Here is a 7,297-nt window from a genome sequence, read left to right on the forward strand (position 1 = left end):
CACACTAACATGGGGAAGCCCCTTTCTTAATCTACGTCAAGAAAATCTTTCTAAGGACTCTCCCATTGAGACAAAAAATTTAAAAAACCAAAAAAAAAAACCCTCTTCTACAAATTCTTAACAGAAAAATAAAGGAGAAAACAAAAAAGAAATTAAATGATATCTAACAAGAATTGATATTTCTAATTAATTATAAAATAATTAAATTCTACATAAGTGTCTAAGTAGTGATATTATGTCAATGCTAATTGTTGACACTAATGAAGTTAATTGGTTTAAGACGATAGATTAACAGATCAGTAGAATCACAGACAAAATGTCTTGTGGGGTTTTTGTGTCTTTTTGGGGGGTTTTTCTGGTTAGGTGGGGTTTCTGGATTTTATTTTATTCTGTTGTTTACTGAGTTCGGTTCCTATTGAGATCCTTGTTGCTTTTTTTCCTTCCGGGGTCAATAAAATAAAGGACCACATTAGTCAAGTACAGGGGCAGGGGTCAGTATCCTTTGTAGTTCTACCCTCCTCCCCCCGCCAATGAAATCATCTTTTATCCCTTATTCTTTTACTTGTTTCAGTTGTTAGACAGTGGCCATGCTGGAGCACTGCCTCGAAGACTTTTAGCCAAATGAATTGACCCCAGTACTTTCTTCTTAAGCCTGGCACCTATTCTATCGCTCTCTCTTGCTGAATTGTTAAGTTACAAGGATGGAAACACACACAGACTGGTTGCCAAAAGGACGGTGGGGGACAAACACTGACACACACACACACACACACACACACACACACAATGGGCTTCTTTCAGTTTCCGTCTACCAAATCCACTCACAAGGCTTGGGTCAGCCCAAGGCTAAATTAGAAGATACTTGCCCAAGGTGCCATACAGTGGGACTGAACCCAGAACCATGTGGTTGGGAAACAAGCTTCTTAGGAAATTAATCAAGCTTATATAAATCATTATCTAAATATAAATTGTAATAATTATTTTAAAATTAAACACAAGGTCAGAAATTTAAAGCAAGGGTTTAATCAGTTATGTCAACCACATTATATAACTGGTACTATACCTATTGACTCCTGGAAGGTGAAAAGTAAAGTTAGTCTTGACAGGATTTGAACTTAGAATGTTGACACTCAAATAATTCTATCAATCCAATGACTTATATATATTCTTTTCCACTCTAGGCACAAGGCCCGAAATTTTTGGGGAGTGGGCCAGTCGATTAGATTGACCCCAGTATGCAACTGGTACTTAATTTATCGACCCCGAAAGGATGAAAGGCAAAATTGACCTTGGTGGAATTTGAACTCTGCTAAGCATTACAAGGGAGTGCTGAAATGTTCCTGGTTTTGGGTAAAAGAAAATACAGGAGGATCACTTAATTATGATTTTATCCAACATATTCCCCTCTCAGATTTACACACTTTTTGCAACAGTCCTTCAGTTTTTCTAAGCCCTGTAAAAGAATTCGGAAGGTTGGCATGAGTTAAAGGGTTTGACAGGAGCTGACCAGGCAGAAGACTGTACCAGGCTTCTATGTCTGTTTTGGCATGGTTTTTGCAGCTGGATGCCCTTCCTAACACCAACCACTCTGCAGAGTGGGCAGAGTGCTTTTTACAGGCGAGGTCAGTTTTGACATGGTTTTTACAGCTGGACACCCTTCCGAATGCCAACCACTTCACAGTGTGGACTGGATGCTTTTTACATGACACCAGTACTGGCAGGGTCAGCTTGTAACTTTGCAAGACAAGGAATCTTTGAGGAATCTTTGGGCATTGGTGGAGGTGATCTTCTGTCAGATAATGAAAGGTCAGAGTGTGACAGAGAAAGAGAGAGATTGTCCATATTCCCAGCTGGAGAAGTTTGACAGGGTTGTGTTCCAGTGTCTGCTTTGGCATGGTTTCTGTGACTGCATTCTATTTCTAATGCCTACTGCTTTACAGTACGTACTGGGTATGTTAAGGGCAACTGTACTGTGAAATACCCAGCCCCTTTCATTTTAATTTAACATATTAATTTGACTGGTCAATCAAATTAAGTCAGTCAGATTTGGCCAGTCAAATTTGGTCAACCAATTTGGTCAAACAAATTTGGTCAATGAAATTATACCAGTCAGATTTGGCTAGTCAAATTGGGTCTGTGATATTTGGTCAATGAAATTAGGTCAGTTAGATTTGGCCAGTCAAATTGGGTCAGTGATATTCGGACATTCAAATTAGGTCAGTCAAATTTTGTCAATCAAACAACTGAATACTCATTACTGAAACCAACTGATGATTAATTATCATTCCTAAGTCTGGCCCTATTGGGAGGTTTTAATTGTCATATGATATAATGCCATACCATTTAAGATGTTTAAAATATAAAAAAAGATGGCAGAATTTTCTTTGAAGGCCTGGCTGTGTGGTTAAGGAGTCCACTTTGCGATCTTGTGGGCTCAGGTTCAGTCCCAATGCGTGGTACCTTGTACAAGTGTCTTTTACTGTAGTTTCTAGACCAACCAATGCTTTGTGAGTGAATTTGGTAGATGGAAACTGTGTGGAAGCCCATCATATACATATATGTGTGTGTTTGCATTTGTCCCCACCGCCATTGTTTGACAACCAGTGCTAGTTTGTTTATGGCCCCATAGCTTAGTGGTTCAGCAAAATATACCGATAGAATGAGTACCAGGCTTAAAAAACAATAAGCACTACGGTTGATTTGCTCAACTAAACTAATGCAGTGGGGAAATCTCTTGAACAAAATTCTTTTTTACTATATATATGTGTGTGTGTGTATATATGACAGGCTTCTTTCAGTTTCCATCTTCCTAATCCACTCACAAGGCTTTGGTTGGCCCAAGGCTCTAGTAGAAGACACTTGCCCAAGGTGCCATGCAGCAGGACTGAACCCAGAACCATGTGGTTGGGAAACAAACAGAGGAGCTTATTAATCAATTAGTTGATTAACCCTATTTCATTACAGCTACACAGTTTATTAATAGGATGATGGATTGGCAAAAGTCATTAACAGTTCAGACACAATGCCTCGTGGTATGTAGTTGCAGTTCTTTATACTGAGTGTTCAAATCCCACTGAGATTTACTACACTGTCATTCGTTGTTCGTCGACCAATAAAATGAAGATTAAATCAATCGTCGGTGCTTAACTGAAGATTGATATAAATGAATATTCCTCCACCACCAATGCCATCACCACCACTTTCTCTACACATTTCTATGATTGATTAAACATTGATAGTTACCTCTGATCTCTGAAATATCAATCAATTAACTGTATCTGCATAAGTGCAGGGATAAATACATTTGTAATAATTATCTTACCAGTCACGTCCATTACCATCGCCATCTTTGAAAAATCTGACAGAGGAGTCTCTGCACAGGCACTCAGCCTGCTAAGAATAGCAGCCAAATCTCCTTTGAAAAAAGGAAGGACCTTTTGGATAATGTAGTTTTAGATTTAGATATGAAAAAATAGTTAAAAAGGCACATGGCTGGATTGCCTTTGACCTTAGGTCTGCCCTATCAGCATGGACTTGGAACTATGAAACAATGGAAAACTGCAGCTAAATCTCCCTCAGAACGTGCCGACAAACGGAGTGCCGCAAAGCTTTTCGCCCGATGTGTTAACGATTCTGTCAGCTCACTCCCTTCATAATAATAATAATTTCAAATGTTGGCACAAGGCCAGCAGTTTTGAGGAGTGGGGTTAAGTCGATTACATCATCCCCCAGTGCTCCACTAGTACTTATTTCATTGACCCTGAAAGGATGATAGGGAAAATCGTCCTCTGTGGAATTTGATCTCAGAACATAATGACATACAAAATGCCAGCTCACCACTTTAATAATAATAATAATAATAATAATAATAATAATAATCCTTTCTGTTAAAGGTTGTACCCAGTGGTACATTGTGTCCTTGAGCAAGATAATTTATTTCCTATTGCTCCAGTTCACTCAGCTGGCAAAAATGAGTCGTACCTGTAATTTCAAAGGGTCAGCCTTGTCACATTGTGTGTCACACTGGATCTACCTGAGAACTATATTAAGTGTATGTTTGTCTGTGGAGTGCTCAGCCACTTGCATGTTAATTTCACAAGCAGGTTGTTCCGCTGATTGGATCAACTTGAATACTTGTTGTAACCGATGGAGTACCATCCCAGGGTACAAGTGCAAGAGCATGGCATAGCGGTAGGATGTTGAACTCATGACCAAAAGATTATGGTTTCAATTCCTGGATTAGGCACTGCATTGTGTTCTTGAGCAAAACACTTCATTTCACATTGCACTGTGATCACTTTCAACACCTGACATGTGGAACACTGTGCACCTGTTCAGGTAACATCAACACAATCGTTTGTGCAGATTCTTCAGTAAGACATTGCAGAACCATCTCTCTCAGACTACAAGAGACTGCCATCATACAACAGTTTCTATATTTCTGAATTAGCCGACTTGTCTCTCCTAGTTTGAGGCACATGGCTCAGTGCCTCAAAAATAACGTTGATCATTGGAAGAATTTGAAGTCTGAATATAAAACACCAGAATATAACACCACAAGGTATTTTGTGTGACACTTTGACAATTCGGCCAATCCTTCTGCCTTCTGCTGTCACTGGATATTCTTCCCTCTCCTTCTTCTTCCTATCCTGTTAACTGTATAATCCATCCACCTTCGCCCACCCCCACCAACCTTTTTCTGCCAGCCTGTCACTGTATATCCTCCTCCTCCTCCTCCCCTCTGATTTGCCTGTCTGTCATTATTAAACCTCTCATAGACATCTGCAGAAGGACACACACACACACACACACACAAATAATTAATCACTTAATTAGCTTAAGATAATAACTGATTTCTAAGTCCCAGCGTCACACTTAGACACAAGTGGTGGCGGTGGAAATGGCAGCAATGGTGGTGGTGGTGGTGGTGGTGGTGGTCATGGCAGTAGTGTTGGTGACAGTGATGGAGGTGGTGGTGGTGGTGGTGGTGATGATAATGATTGAGGTAGTGGTAGTAGTAGTTATTGTGATGGTGGTGGTGGTGGCAGTGGTGATATTGTGGAACCATCAAGATCATCAGTTTCCCAAGAATATGGCTGGGTAATATAAAAAAAAAAAAAAACACATTTGGTGGAATGAGAATCTTTATAAGAAGAGATTCTTGTAATTTTAAGGTTAGCAAATTCTTTCTTTGTGAATTGTTCCCTAAATATTTAATGCCCCCTATCTCTTTACAGTTATCTAACTTCTTACAATCCCCTAATCCTCTATTGCCATTCTTTCTCCTCTTCCCCCTGTCTCAATGTGACTCCCTATCTTCCTACTTCTCTGTATCCGTTCTGCTCCCTAACATATCTCTACTATTCCCTATTTCTCTAAACCATATCCTTCTCCTCCTTCCTAAATCTCCACTGGTTCCTGTCTCTGTTATTCCTTGTATCCCCTTCAACTGCTCCCCATTTCCTTAACTCCCTAATGCTTTCTATACCTCTACAACTCTTCCTAATGTTCTAAGCTTCCAACTACTCCCTATCTCTCTTCTGCTCCATATCCAACCCCTAATTCCTAACTCCTTCATCCCTTCGCTGTCTCCTATCTTTCCACACCCTTCTCATTATTCCCTATTTTTTCCTTCTCTCTCTCTCTCTCTCTCTCTCTCTCTCTCTCTCTCTACTACTTTTCAAAGTTTCTACTGTTTTCTTATTCTCCATTGCTCTCTGTCCCTTTGCTGTTCCCTATCCATCTTCTCCTTAACTTCAGATCAATCTCTTTCTCCATACTGATCCCTACCTTTCTACTCCCCAATTATTCCTGCTTTTCTTCATCATCTGAAGCCCCCTATCTTTTTCTTTTTCCCAATGTCTCAACTACCTCATATCCCTCTAGTGCTCCCTAATTTTCTACTGTCAAAAATTCCCTTTATTCCTGCTGCTCCCTATCTCTCCCTTGCTCCCGATTTTCTCCATAACTCCCTAATTTTCTATTATTGATCCCTAACTTTCTAAAGCTCCCTAATTTTATGCAACCACTTCTCTCTATCCCTTTCCACTGTTCCCCAACTTCTTATCCCTTTATTACTCCCTGTCTGTATACTACTAATCACAACTCCCTAATATCTACTCCCTATCTTTTCATGTCTCTCTTTCTTTCTACAACTCCCTATTTTTTATAACTACTACTGTTACCCTCTCCACTGTTTCTTAACTCCTTGTCTCTCTATTGCTCCCTATCTTTATACTATTCCCTACAGCTCCCTAATTTTTGCTCCCTGTCATTCCAGTACACTCTATTTCACCACAACTCCCCAATTTTATATTACTACCACTACTCTTTCCCCTGCTCCTTATTTCTCTTTTGTTCTTCATCTTTCAACTACTCCCTAATTTTTACTCCCTATCTTTTCCTCTCTACAGCTCCCTAATTTTTACTCCTGATCTTTCCCTCTCTACAGCTCCCTAATTCTTACTCCCTATCTTTCCATTACTCTCTCTCTCTCTCTCTCGACAACTCCCTAATTTTCTATCACTTCTACTATTCATTTTTTCCACTGCTCCTTAATCTGCAATCATTCTTGTTCCCTATCTTTCCACAATTCTCAATCACAGCTCCCTGATTTCAACTGCTCCCTATATACCCTCCCCTCTGACTACTTCCTAATTCCCTATACACTCCCTCTATACCCTAGATCCCACCATCACTCCTGACACCCTCCAACTGCTATTCCCTAACTCCCACCCTTACAACCCCATCTTCTCCCTAACACCCTATAGCCCAAATACTTCCTCTCCTTTTCTCCCTATACAGGACCCTACACCTTACCTCACCTTGTTTTGTTTACCTACCATTCTTGTGTTCCTTAATTTTGTCCTTGCTCCCTTATTTCGCTCCTCTTATCGTTTCTTATCTCTTTCCCTATCAGGCACATCATAATCTGACAGCTGGGCTCTTTTTAACATCTCCTCAGTCTTGTTGGTGTATATTTCATATAGATATGTGTGTATATGTGTGTGGGGAGGGTGCAAATATGTTTTTTGTACATGCACACACACACTCATATGCACATATATATCTTTGTATATTTACACACATACATATATATGTATACACACACACACGTACACACATATATATATACACATACACACCACATTTTTATATATACCTATATATATATGTAGGTATATATATATATACACGTGTGTTTGTGTGTGTGTGTGTGTGCAAATGTTTTATGTATCTAAGTAGTGTACGCACACACACACACACACATATGTGCATATATATATATATATATATA

The 7,297-nt window shown here is 39.6% G+C and overlaps 1 protein-coding gene across 4 annotated transcripts in view; it reads left to right on the forward strand.

The window, feature by feature from the left end:
• Window positions 1–7,297, forward strand: part of LOC106871347 (uncharacterized) — a 103,516-nt gene that overhangs the window by 8,367 nt on the left and 87,852 nt on the right. The window contains exon 1 of one of the 4 annotated variants that reach the window (XM_052975922.1): window positions 5,155–5,174. The exons of the other annotated variants lie outside the window; for them this stretch is intronic. The gene's annotated coding sequence lies outside the window, so the exon portion shown is untranslated. Of the gene's footprint in view, window positions 1–5,154; window positions 5,175–7,297 lie in introns of those variants that run through there. 4 annotated transcript variants of the gene reach the window in all.

This window comes from Octopus bimaculoides, chromosome 23 (genome assembly GCF_001194135.2).
Source record: "Octopus bimaculoides isolate UCB-OBI-ISO-001 chromosome 23, ASM119413v2, whole genome shotgun sequence".
Classification (NCBI taxonomy): Eukaryota; Metazoa; Mollusca; class Cephalopoda; order Octopoda; family Octopodidae; genus Octopus; species Octopus bimaculoides.